This window comes from Psittacula echo (assembly GCF_963264785.1).
Source record: "Psittacula echo genome assembly, chromosome: 6".
Taxonomy (NCBI): domain Eukaryota; kingdom Metazoa; phylum Chordata; class Aves; order Psittaciformes; family Psittacidae; genus Psittacula; species Psittacula echo.
This window is the reverse complement of record NC_137743.1, coordinates 51,673,630-51,694,996: the sequence shown is the minus strand read 5'-3', so window position 1 is coordinate 51,694,996 and position 21,367 is coordinate 51,673,630. Positions and strand designations below refer to the sequence as shown.

The following is a 21,367-nucleotide window of genomic DNA, read 5'->3' as shown; positions in this document are numbered from 1 at the left end:
GGTCCTTGGCAGCTAGGCAACTGAAGGTAGCACTTAGTCCTTGGAGCCTTACTAGAAAGTAATCCTAGACAAGTACAAGAATTAGCAATTGCTTACATGGATGAAAAACAAGCTAATATCCAGGAACTAAAAGCATGGGTGATATTTAATGGTACAGGAATATTTCAGTTGGAGTAGTTCCAGCACCATCTATCATTTTCTTAAAGCTTTATGTGCAATTTATTCTGCCATAGATAATATGGTAAGGCATAAGTTAGTAGATACTTTGTAAGATTGCTGTCTGAGCTGTATTGACTCTAAACTGAGCTCTCATTCTCTATACTGTCATTCAAGATGCCATTCAACTCAAGGTCACTGTAGCTACTTACACTTAAGTAGCACCTGGAAGGTATGGATTTGTTATACTGAGAGTTGACCAGGTAGTTAACTTTATTAGTGTAATTATTATGGTGTAATACATAAACCATGTGGTTATAGTTTTGCCATCCTAACAGAAAAATGCAATCAAAATTTAAGGTTTGAGAACACTTAGTATTGGGACTTCTCCAGGGTGTTTGTTAAGATAGGGAGGAATAGTTTTTTGGTGTAAGGTGTGTTTTTCAGGCTAGGTATAACAAACACTGCTGCTCGCAGTTCAAACTTGAGGACAGAGTGGCACACTTCTGGAGTTGAATCTGAAGGTTTGCCTGCTTTTTTGTTTGTTTGTTTGTTTGTTTCCTTTCTCCTCTGTTTTAAAATAAATAATTGGGAGTAAACTATTTCTTAGTAGGTTTTCTGAACTGCCTTAGTGATATTACAAGATAATTTCACTAGAAATTGTAAAGAGAAATAAGTGTTACTCCATGGTTTTATTAGGGTTAGCGTGGGCAAAAGAGAGCGCAAAGTACTTTATGAGCATGAGGGAAGTGCCCTGAAATTTTGTTATTAGTTTTCAATAATGCTGATAGGTTTGTGATTGTTCAGAGGACATTTCCTCGATAGACTCACTGAAAGGACATTCAGCATCTGGAGTTTTTTTTCATTTGAACACAAATAGGGACACAGTAACCAGTGAAGCAGAAAACACAGATTTGCTGGCTGAGCTGGCTTAAAATTAAAGAGTGAGTCTGAATCTAGGGTACAGCCCACAGAGTCTGCTACTCTAGTGTGGCACTCATTACATGACATTTCAGTGACTTTCTTAATAAAAATGAAATATCCAGTCTCTTGTTCTCAAGATGAATCTCTTATGTCAGGCCCTTGCTCTCTGAGACTGTTTCTTTTCCTCTTATGCATCCACCAGATTCATGCACACCTTACATGGTCTTCACTTTTGTATTGCATCCTGCACACTGGAAGCTTTTCTCTGTGGAGGATGACCATTACCCTCCATGGAAGCCATGATCTCCTCTGTTTCTTGAAGCAATTCAGTGTGACCCTGTGCGCAATCTGGCTCTTTGCTGCCTCACCACAACTTCTTAATAGAACAAAACATGTACGATGAACTGAGAGATTAAATGGATGGTATTCATTCCACAAATCAATATGACAGAGTAGAATTCAAATCAATATTGGTTTCCTCTCTGTTTCTATTTTTGAATCTCAGTGGAGGGTTTGGGCAAAGATATACGAATTGTTCCAAGATCTGTAACTATGTTATTTCAACTATGGTTTGTTTTAATAAAAAAGGGAAAAAAAATGTAGAGAAATGCCCAGTGTTAAATCTAAGAATAAGAAAGGGAGATGTTTACATATATGTTTTCATTATTTATGTATTTCTGTATATTTGTCTATGGGTGGTATTGTAAGACTTCTGTGCATTATCAATTCTGTGTCAGCCATGACTTACCATCATTATAACACTTTATTCAAGATGACTTCTGTTGAATCTTTTTAAATATCAATACACTATGATCTTTCTCTGTTTCTTCCATTCTCAGGATTCAGTGCAAAACAGTCATTTTATTGTATCCAGTGGAGAACAAATGGCAAATATGGATTGGATTATCTTTCGTTAATATATTCAGCTTTTGGTGACAGTCAGATTTCATAAAGAAAGGAGTTCAAATTAGGCTAAAGAGGCATTTTTCAAAATTAATGGGAATTTAAAGGAATTAAATAGTTTTGGCTTTAGAACAATTATTGCAATTACATTAGTTTTTCAGTATAATTTATTATGATTTTTCAGGTTCATAAGACAGCTTACCACAGTGATAGTGGTCTGTTTTAATAAGTTTTATGATGCAGGCAAAACACAGTGTCATAGAATATTTTGGGTTGGAAGGGACCTTAAAGATCATCTAGTTCCAATCCCTGGTGCCATGGGCAGAAACACCTTCCACTAGACCAGGTTGCTCAAAGGCCCATCCAGCCTGGCCTTGAACACTGCCAGGGATGGGACTATCACAGCTTCTCAGAGCAACCTGTGCCAGTGTCTCACCACCATCACAGTAAAGAACTTCTTGGTAATATCTGATCTAAACATACACTCATTCAGTTCAAAGTCATTCCCCCTTGTCCTATGACTACATGCCCTTGTAAAAAGTACCTCTCTAGATTTGTCATAGGGCCCCCTTTAAGTACTGGAAGCTGCTCTAAGGTCTCCCCGGAGCCTTCTCTTCTCCAGGCTGAACAAGCCCAGCTCTCTCAGCCTGTCTTCATAGGAGAGGTGCTCCAGCCCCCTGATCATCTTTGTGGCTCTCCTCTGCACTGACTCCAACAGGTCCATGTCCTTTTTATGTTGATGCCCCAGAGCTGAACACAGTACTCCAGGTGGGGTATCACAAGAGAGGAGTATAGGGGAAGAATCATCTCCCTTGACTTGCTGGTCACACTTCCTTTAATGCAGCCCAGATATGGCTGGATTTCTGGGCTGCAAATGCACATTGCTGGCTCATGTTGACTGTCTTGTCAACATCTCTGTAGTGATGTTCTTTATGCTTCAGGGTGGTACTTCAATGAACCAGCCATGGGGGCAGGGATATTCAGCATCCCTGCAAATCATAGTTTTCTATTGCTGACTTGATGTGATCATTCAGGGGAATTTGTTGAGTATCATATAGTTGAATATTGGAAAGTCTGATGAAGACATGAAAGTAATTACTACCTGGCAGCTGAGTCATTTGTGAAAAGTCAAAGCCACCATCACTAAAACCTTTGTGTCTGCACAGAGGGACTCTGGTTTGGAAAATAAATAACCTCTATCTTAAGGGAAGTTTTCTATTTGGAAGGGTTCAATATTGGTGGAGAGAATGAGGCTTGCATTTATTATCTCTCTGACATATGTGAAGCCCATTAAGTTGAAGTCTGCGGGCATTGCCTAGCATAAAACAGCAATCTTCTCTTTCTTATTTGCATTAATTGCATGCTTGTGATGTTTAATTCCTTTTTGTCTTGTTCAAGAAAAAATGCATTGCCTGCAAATTTTGTTTATTCTATATGTTCTTTATAGCATATATATATTCCTTATAAATATATGTTGGCTATAAAATGTCATAGGAGTTCACATTTATAGGTTGAGCTGTAGCTGCCCTTATGATATTTTGTCCTAATAAAATAAGGAAGCAAATTTCATTGTTTAAAATACATCAGTTGCCCTTGCTATATGTATCCTCTGGCTTCAGTTGAAGAGCACAAGTACAGCCTATTTCGTGACCATTTAGAGCACTTCAGAGAGAACCTTTACCTGACCACTGTTCCTGCCATCTGCCAGATTATCTTTGTTCTCACAGATTTTGAGCAAAGTGTACTTAAAGAACCTGTACTCATTTTGCTGGTGTCTCTGTACAGGAAGATTTCTGATAGGTGTTTTGAGTATTGATACTGGATTTTGAGGATAAAATAACCTGTTTTCTCACCCTTTATGAAGCAAAGAAAAAGAGTCAGCAGGATCTCCTGGAAGTACAAGAAGAATCGGAGCAGCAAGGATCAATTCAGCTCTCTTCCCTCCTGTGTCTTCCATTGCAGCCTGCCCACATTAATAATCCTCATTGTTCCATGGTAGTCAGTCAGGCTGCAGTAAAGATTATATATCCTTTCATGTAGCTGAATTAACTTTCTAGATGTAGGTTGTACATAATAGGTACATCAGTGTTCCCACTGCCTCTCTGGTTTTAATTATTTCAGAAATCCTGTCTGTTCTGTGAATTCATTATAACTATGAGTATTTCCAAGACTTGGAACTTCAGAATCAGACCAGCAGTACGGCTCTATAGAACTAGAATTTCCTGTTGAAGTGAGGTGATAAATTTCTGATTTTGAAACATCACTGTAGGATACCTCACTTCTATAGCTCTGGCTTGCTTCAGTAGTCCAGTCTAGAAAGGCTGTATATGGATTTAATGAGTCTCCAGATCAATGACCAAAGGAAATGATTGCTTTCTTTCCTACTTCTTCGCCATTAGAAATTATCATACCTTAAACTCAAAGCCATTCATGTGTTTGTGTACAGCTATGATCCTGCCTGCTGTCGCTGCTTCAAATCCTGCAGTGTTTCCATGCTTCCTATCACCAAAAAAAAAAATATTGTAAATAGCTTCCAGGATAGAAATTAGGATGACTGTTAATATGATCTTAGTTCCAGAATTTCTTCAGTTTCTGTAGGCATTTCAAAATGCCTGATGATAAATTAAATGGGGCATAGACCCAGGCAGCAGAACAATGCTCTGTGGGGTACTGCACCAAGAGCAAAGGCAGCTAATGTGAGTAATCCCAGAAACCTGGGGATGCAATAATTAGTGAGGAAGAGACCTCCAGCTGGCCTGTAACTTAAGCAAGCTGACAAAGTCTGTTGATTTAAATACTGGTTTGATTGACAGAATCTCCACTGAGATCCACATCAGGACTAGTTCTACTGCCTTCCTGATATATATTTATTCTGAAGTATGCCTGGGCTTACTTCTGGGGTATCTCAGACTTTTTATGTCTCAATATGCTCAACTGAAAATCTAGATGTTCTCTTTTTGTTAGTTGCTGTAAACCATTTACATAAAAACGCTGTCTTTAAATTGTAGGAATGATTATAAAATATATAAACTCATATACTTGCATATATGCGTATATAGATTTCACTGTGTCTTAATTTCCTCTGTGTCATATTAGAATCTGTTTTTCTTGTCAGCCACTTAAAAAAAATCCCACAAGTTAACAAAAAGCAATTTTTCTGCAGGCATTCTGAGGGGTTTATATGGAGACATTTACAGATGGAAAAGGCATAGCAGCAAGATTAATTATTTTACTTTGCTGTGCTGACTAATGCTGTCAAAAATACAAGTTTTGAGAAACAAAACATGCCCAGTAGAAATACAGGGATGTGAGACAAACAGAATTTATGGATAATAATAATCAATAAACCTGACAGAAAAACTAAAAATACAATTATGCTTTCCCTACTGTAAATTAGGAGTTATATTAATATTGCTGTGAGGAAGAGTCTTTTCTTATTTTCTCTACGCAGTATTTTGAAAACAGTTATGCAATCGCCCTTCTAGTGCTCTGGGCTAGCCCCAGCTGCCTGGTCAGAGCACAGGCAGTGCTCAGCTCTTGCCCTTCCTCTCAGCAGAGATTATGAGCTCAGGCACCCATCAAGGTAACACTCCTGGGTGACTCCTGGTCATGTCACTGCATGGGGAGAGCAGCCTTTGCTCAAAGAATGGACAGACATGCTGGAAAATACCATAAAGGTGGTAACATCTGGGATGCTTCAGTTTCCTCTAGTGTGGGAAACTGGGAGTTACTGTACCACACATCAGCTGATGAACATTTGATAGGTATTTTTGAGTAATGCCAAAAAATTGGTAACAGGTTTTCTGGTAGTAGTTTAGAAATAAAGAGAGGCCAAATTTGGACATAAAGACAATACAAGCTAGTTTAGTGCATTAAGAAATATTTCCTATTTAATGTAATTTTTCTTTTTCTCAAAATAATAGACTTTTTCATAAACTAAGTGGTAGTTTGCATTCTAGGTCAGCTTTTCTCTCTGTAATGTTAAGCAATATTTTTAGTCTTAGTTTCAAAATTCTGATTTTCTGTTTCATACATTAATTCCGTATAAGTTTGGGTTGGTTTTTTTTTGTTTGTTTGGTTTGGTTGGTTTGTTTTTTTAATGTATATATGTATATACATACATTAGCTGTTTTAATGTAAAAGATGAGGAGCTCAGTCTTGAAGGCCTAACTTCATGTTACCCCAGTTTCATAGATAATAAGCAATTACTCCTGCCACCGCAACTGGCAGGCAGTGAGAACAACCATTGCAAGGAGGGATTCTGTTTGCAGAATGGGACCACATGTAAGGTAATCAAGCTAAACATGCAAAACATATAATGGTCCTTTATCTTGATTTTCTCTACCTGTTGCCTCTCTTTGCAGCCATTCTAAATGCCTTTGATTTGGCTGTGCCTCATTACCAGGCATATATATGCCTCAGCTGAGAGATTATTAAAGGCATATATTTTCTATTCACGAATGTCACTCTGATTCTAATTTACAAAGTCTACTTTATTAAAATTTACTCTCATTTGGCATTTCTTTTAATTATCTGAATGAGAATGATCAAACTAGATACCCTGTTCAGATATCCCGAACAGTGGGAAAACAGCCTTACTTGGCCAGTGAAGTTAGTGCCTGTGTGCAGTATTGTGAAGCTGCTTAAGCAGTGACATCAAAGTTAGCAAGGTAGAGTGTTCTGCAAGGTTCAAATTCAGTTATGTAGACTGTGGCCCAGCTCTGGGTAGCTATTACCTATCTTAGTGAGGACACTGCCAGCGATTAACTGACTGATGGCTGCAGAAAAGCAGCGAACAGCTATGTCAAATTGTTCAAACAGAATTCATTAATGACACAAAGATGTTCATTTTCTGAACCATCCTTTTTATACGAACAGAATATGAATTTCCTTCCTGAAGACCAAGATGGAGAACAAAATGCATAGTCACACTCATCTCGGGTGTGCTTCAGGGCGTGAACCACTCCAACTGCCTCCAAATGGCAATAGGTGTTTGGCACTGCAATTTTTAAAAAAAAAATCTCTTACTTTTTTGTAGTAATGTGCTTATGGAAGGAAAAAAATAAAAACCATTAAAACTTCAGATATGTTATGAACTTCAGATGTGATTTTTTGAAATAAAACAGCAGACATCAACCTCAGTGAGGTTTTAAACAATCTTTCAACCTCAGGATTTTGTTTCATTATGCCTGTAGGAACCTATTCTTATTGTAATTATGATCCTGAGGAAATATTCTTGAACAGTAACACTTTTCTATGGTAATAGCACAGTAGATGTTATACTGAATTGATGATTGTTTAAAAGCTTTTTGCCAGTATGAGGTGGAATGGTCCAGCATCTTTGAAACAGGAGACTAAGTTCGGGTTGAATAGAGAACTGTAATAAAGGAGAAATATGTGCTTAGGAAATGTGTTGAAAATTAGTAGGTTGAAGATGAAAAGACTAAAATTATTAATAACAGTTTTTCTTTCATTGCACAAGAATAGCTGCTGGTGGTGCTGTTGGAAGTTTTGTGGCTAAAATTAAAGGATCTGTGTTCTTTCATCACTGTTCTCCTCTCACCTGTTACTTTAATGACAGTGAAATGGTATCATGGGGTCAGTTCCATAACCAATAAATGCATAAGGTTTTGCTGATGTTCAGAGTAGTTTGATGAATATTATCAACACCACAAGCCATAATAATTATTCTATATTCTAGCATGTATTTATATCATAGAATAATAGAATACCAGATTGGAAGGGATCTCAAGGATCATCTGTTCCAACCTTTCTTTGCAAAAACAGTCTAGACAAGATGGCCCACCACCCTGTCCAGCTGAATCTTAAGGATATCTAACACTGGGGAATCCACTGCTTCCCTGGGATGTTATTCCAATTGCTGATTGTTCTCATTGTAAAAAAATTTCCTCTTGTGTCTAATTGTAATCTTCCCAGGATTAACTTGTACCCATTACCCTATATCTTTTCTATGTGACTCCTTGTAAAAAGGGAGTCTCCACCTTCTTAGTAGCAACCCTTTAAATGCTGGAAGATGGTAATAAGGTCTTCCCTGATCTTTCTTTTCTCAAGGCTGAATGAACACAGTTCTCTCAGTCTTTCCTCACACGGCAGGCTTCCTGGTCGTTTGATCATCTTTGCGGCCCTTCTCTGACCCTCTCCAGGCTATTCACATTTTTTTTGTAGAGCAGGGACCAAACTTAAACACAGTATTTCAGGTGTTGCCTGACAAGTGCTGAATAGAACAGGACAGTAACTTCTTAATCTCTGCTGGTGATGCCCTTGTTGATGTAACCCAGCATCCTGTTGGCTTGCTTTGCTGCAGCTGCACACTGTTCACTAATATTGAGCTTGTTGTCCACTGGGACCTCCCCATCCCTTTCCACAAAGCTGCTCCCCAGCTGGGTAGATCCCAGCCTGTGCTGCACTCTTGGATTGTGCTTACCCAGGTACAAGACCTTACACTTGTCCTTGTTGCACTTCTTAAGGTTCTTGTTAGCTTGCTGTTCCAGTCTGTTCAGGTTTTCCTGCAGGGTGACTCTCCCTTCTGAAGTATTGACTTTCCCACTCAGTTTGTTATTGTCAGCAAACTGAGGGATGAAGCAAACTTCATCCCATTTTTCAGGTAATTTATGAAGATATTAAACAGCATTGGGCCCAATATTGATCCCTGAGGGACCCTAATAGTGACTCCCTCTTAATAGTAGGCCAGTATTTTCCTTCTGATTCTGCTTGTTGTTTATGTACTTGAAGAACCCTTTCTTGCAGTTTTTGACATCTTTTGACATTTCTAGTCAATATCAATTTGAGCTGAGCTTTTGTTTTTCTAACTGTATCTCTACACACCCTGGTAAAGCCATTGTAATTCTCAAACCAAGATCTTACAAAGAAGGTTTTCCTGGGTTTTGAGTAGCAAGTGATGCCTCTGGTTGGCACATCTAAGATTTGTATGAAGAAGCAGTCCCCTACACATTCCAGGAACTTGATGAATGATATGTGAGCTGCTGTATTGTTCTTTTAAGAAAAGTCTGAGTAGGTGAAGTCCCCCATAAGAACCAGAGTCTGCTGATGCAAAGCTTGCTTAAGTGACCAGAATATTGCTTTGTTGGCCTTATTGTCTTGGTTTGGAGGTTGGTAGCAGATGCCTACTGTAAGATCCCCCTTGGAAATGACCGTTCTGGTCTTGACCCAAAGGCACTGGATAGGGCTTCCAGCATCGCTGTAGTTGAATTCTATACATTCAAGGCTGTCCTTAAGATACAGCATGACGACTCCTCCTGTTATACCTTGCCTGTCTTTATGAAACAGCCTATAGCCATCATCACAATCCTCCAGTCATGGGAGTTGTCCTACCCTGTTTCAGTTGTTCTTACGATGTTGTAACTTTCTGACTGGGTGCAGACCTCCAGTTCCTCCTGTTTGTTCCCAGGCTGCATTCATTGGAATACATATAGCTAAGGAACATTTGCTGCTGCTCTGGTTTGCTTGACTTTTTCCCAAGTTGATTGCAATGGTGTGAGCTTTGCCACTTTGGACCCTACCCTAAGTCATCCAGTTTAAAGCCTGCCTTACCAAGCTGACCAGCCTGCTGACAAAAATTCCCTTGTCTCTTCTAGATAGGTGGATCCCATCCCTCCTTAATAGGCTATAGTCATTGAAGAATGTCCCATTGTCTTAAAAGCCAAAACCTTCACAACAGGGTGAGGCACTACCAAGCCAGTAGTTGATTTGCAATATACACCTATTTCTGGCTACACCCTTTTCTCTAACTGGTAAAGTGGAAGAAAAGATAATTTGGGCATCAATATTTTTCACTTGCACCCCCAGGGGCTTTATATTTTTCCTTAATTCTGCCCAGATTCTGGCTTGCAATGTCATTTGTGCCCACATGAAAGAATAGCAATGGATAGTAGTCTGTACTCTTCACTAGTTGTGGCACCCTCTCAGCAACATCTCAGACCTTAGCTCCCAAGAGACAGCATATCTCATGTGAATTCCTCTCAGGCTGGCAGATGGGTGCCTCACTGTCCTTTGTCAGAGAATGGTCCACTACAAGCACTGATTTGTTTTTACAGTATCTACTGTGCTGCTGGGACAATTTCTCCTTGCAGACCTTGCTCATGGGTGTCTATAACTGTTAAAGATTTATATACGGTTTTGGCTGTGGTTCTGAAGGGTGGAGACTGAAGCAGAGTCCTGCTTTTGTGGGTCACCAGGGTACAAAGTGGCTTATTCTCTGTGATGTATAGGAGCCCACGCCAGTGGCTCTTCCAGTTTGGGGAACATAAGATCATATGAGTCGTGTGGTTAGTTATTGCTTTATGGGACTCCTGTGGGTTTGAGTATTGTCAGTATAATTGTGGTTCTGATCTAGAAAAATGTCAAGGCAGCTGAAGGCATGTTCAGTGCTATCAAGCTAGCTTTGATTGATACCATTTGTGTCCTTTTATTTTACTTTTTCTATACTTTAAAGTTCCTCTTTGGGCAAGAAGACTGCTTGCCTTGAAAACGTATAGTATAAATTTTTTAGTATAAATTTACATTTTTGTTTTCAATGCAGAATTTTGGAGTCATATTCATTTCACTTTTTTCCCTTTTCATTGTGATAGAACGCTCTAAAACAAAATAGCAACAGTGCTCCATATCCATACATAAATAGTGAAAAAAATGTGAGTTTGGCAAGACTTCCTCTCCCTCAGACTTGATATACATCTCTAATTCCACATTTTAGAATGTATCTGTAATATTGAAATGCAAGAAGTGAAAAGTTGGTGCACAACCTTGGTGGTGTTTTATATCGTCTTTCAGAATTTTGCAGCATTTTATGTATTTCTGAGCTACAGTCATTTTTCTATGTGCTATATTTGCCCTGAATATCTTGCTTTCTAAGGATGTGTAGAGAGGGTAAGGTTGTAATATATCTGGTGATGTGCAATTTATATGTAATGTTCAAAAAGTTAACTTTGATCACAGGAGCACAACAGAAGTTGTATTTAAATGTGGAGTAAATAGCCTGATGAATTGACTCGAGGGGAAGGGGGGGGGTGGTGGAAATGAGCAAGCAGTGTGGAGGATGATACTGAAAAGGGGAGGGCAGGGTTGGAAATAACTTAAAATTAAAACCCCAAAGGATAAGCGGCAAATAATTGTATTTTCTGATCAAAACATGGCCATCATTTGTAACCATGATGATAGTTAATAGCAGCAGTGGCAAAAAAAAAAACAAACAACCCACCAGAAAACCCAAAACCTGGAGAAATAAAAAAGAAAAATATGGTAGCCATAACTGTAATAATTAGTGGAATATCACTTTGATAGACAGGTCTAAAATTAAAGTTTCTCTCATTTATTTAGGTTGTAATAGAATGCTTGTCTCATGTCTGTTATAAGAAATTAGGAGACATTATTGACTGCTCTTCCACAAGAAAACTGATAGCAACCATCGTCTGCAAGGGGAAGTTAGACTCCTTTAAACCAGGTGATTAACCTTGTCGTATTTCTGCTGGTATAGTGGTAACACTGTCAGATGTTTTTGAAGCAATTTCTGTTTTCCACATGTTTTGATTAATTGGAAAGAGAAAGATGAGAATGGAAGGGAAAGAAGATCAGTAACTTGTTCTTATTTTCTTGTGAGGGAACCTACAAGGGATGGTGTCCCTCTATAGCTACATGGTGTGAGTGGTGGGATTTATCTGTCTTGCACCTGTCATGGTAAATTCAAGACTATGGGGGCATTGAAGACTAGAAGATTCTGATTCAAAAGGCATTATTTCAGGCCTTTTGAGTTCACATTTTACTTTAATCATGGTCATAGTTACAAAGCAGTGCCGCTGGTTGGGGGTTTTTGTGTTTGGTTTTTTTTCGTTTGGGGTGGTTTTTTTCAAATAATTTTATATTGCTCATAAGATTCTGACTACCCAAAACCAGGTGTATTTTGTGTTATTTGTTCTCATTAGATTTCTATGAGCACCAGAGGAATTGCCTAAACAGCTCACAAAAAAGTCTTAATAATCATATTTATTTGTTATCATGTTTTAAGTTTCAAGAAAGTGGTCCTGATGCAGAAAGACCTTTAACCTGAATCTAATCCAAAATTCAGAGTGACTACTGGCATGTTTAAATTCTGAATTGAGGCCGAAACTTTGCCTGTTGTTAACATACTCAGTTCTTGTTGTCTGCAGTGAGAGCCTCATGCTTCTGTTCAAGGGCAGGTTGGCTGGCAACGTATAAATTCCAGCCCAGAGAAGATATCTGGAGTGAATATGATGACTGCGTCAATGTACAATGTTGTAATTATCTTGCAAGCTCCTATTACCATGTACTGGCATCTCTTGAAATGAAAAGATAATACTGTTTGTGTATGAACATGAGAGAATTTACTGCGCTTGTTTATTGTGCCATGGATTAAACCATAATGTCAGTGCTAATGTTATAGTTACTAAGTAAGTTAGATTCAAAATTGTGTAACATCTCCAAATTCTAAGAAATTAAGGAAAGACAGAAAGTAGCATAACCAAATCATATCTGCTGTTTTCCATTGTATATTTATTCTGCAATAATAAACTGAGGTTGTATAATAGAAATAATAAGCATACTTGCAGATGTTAATACTTTATATTTTATCATTTGGAGTTCTGCTTAATCTGCTATAGAGAAATGTTTATGTTAAAATGCAGCATCTTTGTCAAGTAATTTGAGGTTAGTCACACTATGGTATGTGCGGAATGTTGGAAGAAAGAAGATTTGAAGAGGCCTTTATTAGATAGTTTATCAGAGACACTACTAATAATATTTTGCCATGACATCAAAGGGCATTCTAGAAGGAACAAGCAAATGTCCTCACTTTCTAAAGAATGCTACTTGGCTAATATTCTGGTCAGCCTGTCAGGTGCATTAGCAGTAAGTGAGGCTTCTGGTGGCTGCAATCAAAGAAAAAAAAGCTGCATGTTCCTGCTTGCCTGCCATGTTTTATGCACTGTGGCATTCGTTCTACTCAGTCCATAGTGCGGTTCCCTTTCTCTCCCTTTGTCTGTCTTCCTCCCACCTCCTGTCCTTCTTGCTCATGCTTTTCCTGGGCATTCCCTCCTCCTCCTTTCAACCCTCTGTTCCACTGCTCTTTGAGATTTGAACGGTATCCATACAGACATTCATAGTCTATCTTTTATGTCCGTCAGCTATGTAGTATCATCAGGTGCATCAAGCCCCTCTGGGCCCCTCTCACCTTTCTTTTCTGGTTGTTTTTATCTTAAATGCTATGTTATTTTCCATTGTTGTTTCTACAGTAAACTGGTATTAAAATTGTCAGGGTCTGAGATTGCATAATAGAAATTACAAACATACTTGCAGATGTTAATACAAAGAAACTGTTTTTTGTAATTTTTTAATTTTTTTTTTTTTTTTTTTTTACTTCTCACCTTGGAATATTTTCTTCTAGCTCAATTCTCTTGATGAAGAATGCTTGATCCTCACTTCTGGGAAGTAACTCTGGGAAGTAACTCAATTCTACTCATCTGTACTGATATACATACATTAGAAGAATGCAAAATTACAAGGGCTTTTTAATTTTTCTGATGTGACTACATTTGACTTTAACATTGTCAGTCTCTATAGCCATAAAGGCTGGAGATTTCCTCTTTAAAATTAGAGATATGATGGTCTTATATGAATCCAGCATCTGGAGATTTTGAAGCTTTGTTTTTGCTTGCAACATTGCAGTTAATGTTCACAAACCAATTCATAAACCACCTAACTTTATACATGATGCATAAGCAGAATGACTGCCGATGCTTGGCACCAAATCTATAGTTTTCTGGTTTATTTTGCTAAGTTATTTTTGGCCAATAAAAAAATAATTTATATGCTTTCTGAACAAGTTCATCTTTTACCTATTAGATAGCAGACATGTGAAGCTTGTCTGCTTTGCCTAAAATGTGTTCTGCCGTGACTTTTGATTCAGTTTCAGAGTAACATATTATTGAGTGCTGATTATCCTAATAATGAAGATTCCCTGGAATCTCACCTCCCTAAACTCAGTGGCCATTATCCTCATTTGCACAGATGAACCTTGTTGACATTAAAAAGGACTGAGCTTTGATAGTTCAGAGAACTTAATTAATTATGTAGACTGAATGAAAGCTTTTTAACATAGTATTTAGAAAAAATCACACCAATAAAAATAATTTGTAGTGCGAGCTGGTTGGCAGTTTTTCATTGGAATTATTTTCTGGTGTGTAAATTCGCATGCAAAGCATTGATTTTGGTAAAAACATATTAAATTAAAATTTTGACTTTTTTAACTGACCTGAAGGGTTTAATTTTGACAAGATAATAATAAGAAAAAAACCCACAGTATGGAACTGATTTAATATCTTCTGATTTGTATCATTGGTCAGATTTTCTTATGTATTTCCTGTACGTGGTGATCCTGAGGAACTGGAGTGCAGTGTAGGAATTTATTCAGTGGGCTATATAATATGCTTTAGCAACTTGTCCACAAGAAGAAATTGAGAACTAGGATTACAGTGAATAAAAATGGTGAAATGTGTTTTAATATTGGAACGCATAGATCTGCAAAGGATTTTTCCAAGGACTCCACTTTGTCAAAACATTTTACTTAAACTGAAAATGTCTAAACAAAATGTTTTGACACTGCCCAACTTAGATTTCTCTCTATGGAAGAGGTCAGCTCCACATCCCATTTCAGGAGGAAATCAAACTGTCTGCTTTCTCTTATGATAGCAGTTCCAGTTTTGTTATCAAGTCTAATCATCATGCCTTCTTCAAATATATACATACATTAGTGTGATATTTCAGATGAGAGGAATTCTTGGGATGCTTCTGGAAAGGCAAGCATTGTCCTAGAAGAAGGATGATATTTACATAGTGGAATGCGTTCTGAAGGGGTTCTACAGCATCCGTGTTTTGGGAAGGAGGCAGAAGGAGAAGGTGTCAAAATGTATCTTATTAAGTATTTTTGCTGGGTTTCTTTCCCATTTGAATGATCCCATGCAGCATAGGTTAATCATTACACCAAGAGTGTTCTAATTCAGGAGCATTTTACTAGTGAACAGCTATAACAAAGAAAGGCTATATTAAAGTGTGCATTTGGGATTTTAGTTATTATAAATTACATTCTTTGAAATCTCATTTAGAACCAGGAACTAAAATGATGTTGGAAGGCTCAGAGGATTAATTCTTCCTGAACAATAGACTGTCACTGATCACTCTGTAAAGTAATTATGCCAAATTTAATTATAATACAAGCACATTGTATGATAGTCATAGTGAGCCCAAAAGAGAGTTTGAAAAGGTGCCTCACAAGCATATGGACTAGCTCTGGGAGCACAGTGGCAAATTACGCATGTTGTAATTGAGTACAACTTAATATCAGGCTTTCTTAATTAAAGGTTTGGGGTTGTGTGGGGTGGATTCTGGCTGGCACACTTTGCTTTTCAGTATCATCATCATAATGGAACAAATGAACTCTCCTTTCTTCATTTTATAGATTCTGCCAAAAACCCTTATGATTTCCAGTAGCTTTAATGTATTTAAATCAATTCCAGTATCACTGTAGTGACAGAAACAGGAGTAATCAGATCGTTAGAGGGGTGGAAAAATAACTGTTCCTCTTTCCTTCAGCTTCAGCAACTGCACTGTAATTCATTGCTGATCTTTCAGTACAATCCACACAAAACTAAGGCTCCTATTTTACCATTTCAGTCTTTTTTTCCTAAGTTTTCCATCCATCTTCATGTTGGATTTGGACTAGTTATGAAAATACCATTGACCCTTCAACTATAAAATGAAGCACTGATCCTGTTTACCATTCCACCCCTGTGGCAGGCTGGAGCCTGAGGCACGTGCTTAAGTCAGGGAGCCACTAGGGTCACAGCCTTAACAGAGCCAGTCCAAATTTAGAGTAGCATTAAGATGCTTGACCAGAACCTTTTCATGGGAAAAGCACAAGCTATGTGTCATACATAAACAAATGAAATTACTGCCAGTGTTTAGGGAAGCAGTTCTGTAGCTGGAATGACATGGTGCAGTAAGCCTGAAGTTTCATGCTTATGTTAGAACAAGTATCTTGGCAGAAAGGTAATGACATCTAGAGTATGGGTGTCAGAAGTAATGAATCAGGAGTGGTGGTTTATATTGCAATGTAAGGTGTTTACTATAAAGCAAAAAAAATGGTTAAGACCACAGGTCAGGACTACCAAAATGAGTGCAGATCTGCTGAGTTTCCTGGGTTTGTACTCATAGCAGGCTTCGATTTGGCTTTACATCTCAATGGAAAGTTAAATATAGAAAATCTGTGAAGAGTAGGAAAGTCAGTCTAATCTAAAAATCTTTTTTTTTCTTTCTTTTACCTTATTACTTTCATACAAAACAGCTTTATTGCATAAAAAGATCTGGTCAAAGTATGAATCTTGTGTTAGTCTTTCTACATCTAACATAGAGGCTACTAATACCCTGAGTTGCAGGTGCTTTTGTAGCATAACTTCTAGTGTAGTAGTAACCACATATTCTGCACTTTGCTTCCCCCATTCTTCCATGTCCAAAAATGCCTCTGTTAAAAATTGTTGCTCAGTAGAACTAGTGAAGCTATTTAAATAAAAAGGTAGAGAAAGGTGTTTTCTCTGTTTTCCTCAATGTAAAAGATTTTATTTTCCAGGTCTTTACAGCAATATTATATTTTTAGGGAAAGTATAGAAAATAGTTGTTAAAAAATATCAAAAAAATGATGTGCATGTTGGTTATTGTGCTTGACAATGTGACATAAATATTCTCCTGGAACATGTCAATAGCCACCCTTCTGTAGTGATTTACACCATCATTGAAATGTTTATCAGATCCTAAGCCATATCTGCCATAGACAGGAAGAGTGTCAGTTCGTTTTGTTGAAGAATATTATATGTGACATCTTGCATGAGCTGTAATGTCAGCAGTTTTCACAGCATCCGCTAGGTGACATTTAACGGGTCTGTGAAGAAATCTGTATTGATATGGTGGGCTGTTATGAGGATAGGAATGATGTGCTGGTGACTGCCATTGTTTGATGTGATTACTGGTCTTTTAGTCTTGTGAGATTCCTTAACCAACAGTTTGTGACGTATTCATATGTAGTCCATTTTGCAAAAAAGCCTCAGTTTTCTTTGAATTTCTGTGTATACAAGCAGCCTCCGTAGTGTTACCGGGAGACTTGGTATAAGTAGACAGAAGTATCCTTAAAGAAGAGCAAGTAACTAGGTTAAAAAACTATGAAAACTAGTTGAGTATTTTTTTCTCCTGTTTCTGTAAGTTTATTTCAGTTGTAGCTCTCTATAGTGACTGTGACATTTAGTACAGAAAGGCAATTTAAACTTAGCCACATGCTTACGAGGGAAGACTGCACAGATTTCTTTATGCACATATATACACATATATATATGTTGAAATATATCATGCATATAATATATCTATATTTAATGCCAGGTGGGTGTTCCTTAAAGGACAGGTGAAGAAATGTCGTTTTTATGACAGCTGTAGGTGAGTGTAGGGAAGGACAGAATTTTAAAGTTGAACATTTTAGCTAATTCAGTTATGATCTTAAATGATTAAGTCTATGTTATTCAACAAGGTGAAGGCAAAGTCCTCTGAAGGAGCTGTCTCTAATCAGGATCTGCCTTTTGATGGACCGTCTAAAGTGTTGCATCTTGTCGCTCTTGGGATGCAGGGCCCTCAAATCCATCCATCCACTCATCCATCCAGGCTTTTCAGTGGTTTAGATGATAAACAATCAAATCTCTTTCCCTTCCTGTACTCTAAAAGTGAATGAGTGCTTGTGCTGATACCAGACTGACAGCCCTCAGTGTAGGAGCCCTCTTTCTGCCTCCAAGCAATGAATAGACGCAGCTTTCATGGTCTGAGCTGCCAGTTCTGGAAGGACCTTGTCTATCAGAGTTTCCTTTCCATCCTTGACTGTTTCCAGGTTGTCAACTAACTGTGACCTTTGGAGTGATAATCAGCAGTATTTTAGTAGCATCACATGGGCTGATGTGATGATGGTATTTGTCACCTATTCATTCATCCCTCCCTGTAGTTGCTACAGTTTGAAATCTGTCATAAAGCTAGTTATTAACCTGTTTAATGCAGGCCTTTCTAGTTCAGTAATGGGCAAGTTTTCACTCAAGTATCACGAGCTACTAAGTTGATGGACAGCCAGCAAATCATAGGACGTTTCAACCATTAGTGCTTGTCCCAAGCCTGCCTCAAAGTAGCTGGGAATATTGTTCCATGGAGATGTGGACAACAACCCATAATCATTAACACATTTTTAATTTTGTTCCCTTTAATTAATTTGATTTGTGAGCAAAGTCTGTAGCCTTCAGACATTCTGGGACCTGTAAGGCAATTCTGTGAATTACAAAATCATCCGTGTTATCTGGAACATTTGTAGATGCCTGATGTACTTAATGCAGACAGAAAAATGGTCTACAGAAATGCTGGAATTTCAGCAGTTGCTGCAATTCCCCTTAGCTTTATAAAGAGTTGCAGTCAGCTACCAACAAATTATTTATTTTACTCTGAGCCTAGTGAGAAGAGGAAGAGTATTGCTAGCTCATAGCTTTCTACTCCTGTATGCCACCTTTTGCTTATGCAGGGGTGGAGGAGTTCCAAACTAACACAATGGAGGGTGTTATCATTTTTTCTACTGAATGAAAGTATCTTTTTCTAGGAAACATTAAATAATTCTACATCTTACTGTGCATATAGTAGCTAAGCTTTATTTTCTATTTTATACCTGTATCTTATCTAAACATAATCAATTTCTATTGGCAAGTGACATTTGCTTTCCACTTTCACTTGTTCAGCTATGTATGCATTATAATGCTGAAATGCAGTGTTAAAGTTTTTTGAGGCAACTCTTCCAAGATAATTTTAAAATAGGCATTTAATATTGTATCGAAAGTTTTCTTTCCAAAGCCAGTTTTCCAGTCTTCAGTGGGCTGATTTTTGGCTGGTCTCTGTTTGGATAGGGTTGGGTTTGGTCTGAGTTTAATTCCTCCCCACCACACCCTGAAAAATATATAGAATAACTAGGAAAGATACAGAGGAAGAAGGGTGATTGGTGATATCAGATTGCTTCTATATGAGCAGATTATAGAGACCATAATTCTTTAGCTCAGGAAGCAGACAAAAGAGGGCAGTGTGGCTAGGTGTTTATGAAACAAAAAGATGAAAAGACAAAATGAGAACAATTGCTTGGTTTTTTTTTTCTTAAGGGAAACATAGAAGATACTTAATAAAATGAACAGGAAGCCAGCTTACAACTTATAAAAGAAAGTACATTTCCAGAGACTGCATACTTCTATTTTGGATTTCATTGTCATAGAATGTGTGGGAGTGAGAAGTTTAAATAGACTCAGAAGACTTTAAGAAAATGTATGCCTGATGAGTCCACTGAGGAAATAGTCTTTATATTGCATTAAGGAGATATTTCTCATACTTAGAATTTCATGAAACAGAATACTGATTTTTTCTGTAAATGTATAAATGTCTGGATAACAATCACCATAGCAACAAAAAGAGTATCAGGTTAAAGCAGTAAGGAAGGGATTTAATAAATGTAATGTGTGGTTTTTTTCCTCCTTGGATATGTTTCTGGTGGTTCTTTGTCATATTTCTGCATCCATATTTCTCTGAGGGCATTGCCCATTTTAGCCCTAATTCTGCATACAAATACTGCACTGTTTATTGTTGAAAGACTACCTGCTCTGCAGTGACAAAGAGCCATTTACACTCTAGGAATAATTGTGATATTTTAAGCCAGAGGTGTCTGCAAATGAGATACAACTGGTGGGCCATTCCCGGAATGCCTTTCCCTCAGTAGAGGCTCTACTATTTTAGTGTGGCCCTCCATGGGCGTAAAGTGTTTGTCTCCTCCCAGTGAGAAGTTTGGACTACACATAAATCATGTCTTGTTTTCTAATGTGATCACGTTTGACCTGTCTAAAAGCTTTTCTCAACACTTCGGTAACATCAAAGCATCAGGGGTAATATTAAATGAGCTTTGTATTAGTTAAATAAACTTACTAAATTATTGAATCCTTCCAAACATGATGTAGGGCTTGTTATAAAGTTTCTTGGAGATCAGTGTTTATTTTTAAAGCTGTAGTAAGGAATCCGAAAGGTGAGCCTTTAAGCATTACACATAGTACAAGCTGTCTTTCTTACCTGCTTTCATTTCTTACCTCTGACTACTTTTCAGAAATTACTACATCCTTTCTAGTGATGGAGTTTTGCTGTACATGCTAGTTTGTGGAGCTGGGGAATAGTATTTATTACTGCAATATTTCTTACACACCTTGTGTGCACTGTCACTGTAAAATTGCTCAGAAGTTCTGAACTTCTGGTATTTTTTAAAAAAGATAAAAAGTCTCCCCAGTGTTGATGTGGCGTGGTGAAAAACAAGAGAGCAAAAACTTTGTAAGCAAAAGGTTTGTGAACAGTAAATGGAAAAATACGCTTATCACAGTTTCTTTATGAAGAATAATCAAAGATTAGTTGCGTATTATTATATTCCTTGTGAATGCTTAGCAACTGGTATATAGTTTATATAAATGATAATAGCTATGGATATAATGTTCGTATGTTCTCTGATAATTGGCTTTGTGAGCAAGCTGATTTTATTTGCCTTACGAAACCTGGTTTATGTACCTAACAAAGCCAAAGGGATGAATATATTTTAGAAAGCTGTCTCAATATAGCTTGTTGTTAATTAAAGCCATTAAATGCATGTCATTACACAGAAGAAAATTCATATTTTCCTTAATACTATCTACAGTTCTTCTGATTCATAGAATCATAGAATAGTTAGGGTTGGAAAGGACCTTAAGATCATCTAGTTCCAACCACCCTGCCATGGGCAGGGATACCTCACACTAAACCATGTCACCCAAGGATCTGTCCAATCTGGGCTTGAACACTGCCAAGGATGGAGCATTCACAACCTCCCTGGGCAACCCATTCCAGTGCCTCACCACCCTCACAGTAAAGAATTTCTTCCTTATATCCAATCTAAAATTCCTCGTGTAAGTTTGAACCCGTTACCCCTTGTCCTGTCACTACAGTCCCTAATGAAGAGTCCCTCCCCAGCATCCTTAGAGGCCCCCTTCAGATACCGGAAGGCTGCTGTGAGGTCTCCATGCAGCCTTCTCTTCTCCAGGCTGAACAGCCCCAATTTTCTCAGCCTGTCTCCATACAGGAGGTGCTCCAGTCCCCTGATCATCCTCGTGGCCCTCCTCTGGACTTGTTCCAACAGTTCCATGTCCTTTTTATGTTGAGGACACCAGAACTGCACACAATACTGCAAGTGAGGTCTCACGAGAGCAGAGTGGAGGGGCAG

The 21,367-nt window shown here is 37.9% G+C and overlaps 1 protein-coding gene across 1 annotated transcript in view; it reads left to right on the top strand.

The window, feature by feature from the left end:
* Window positions 1–21,367, top strand: part of GRID1 (glutamate ionotropic receptor delta type subunit 1) — a gene marked incomplete at its 5' end in the record, with an annotated part of 550,600 nt that overhangs the window by 460,371 nt on the left and 68,862 nt on the right. The gene's annotated exons all lie outside the window — the stretch shown is intronic.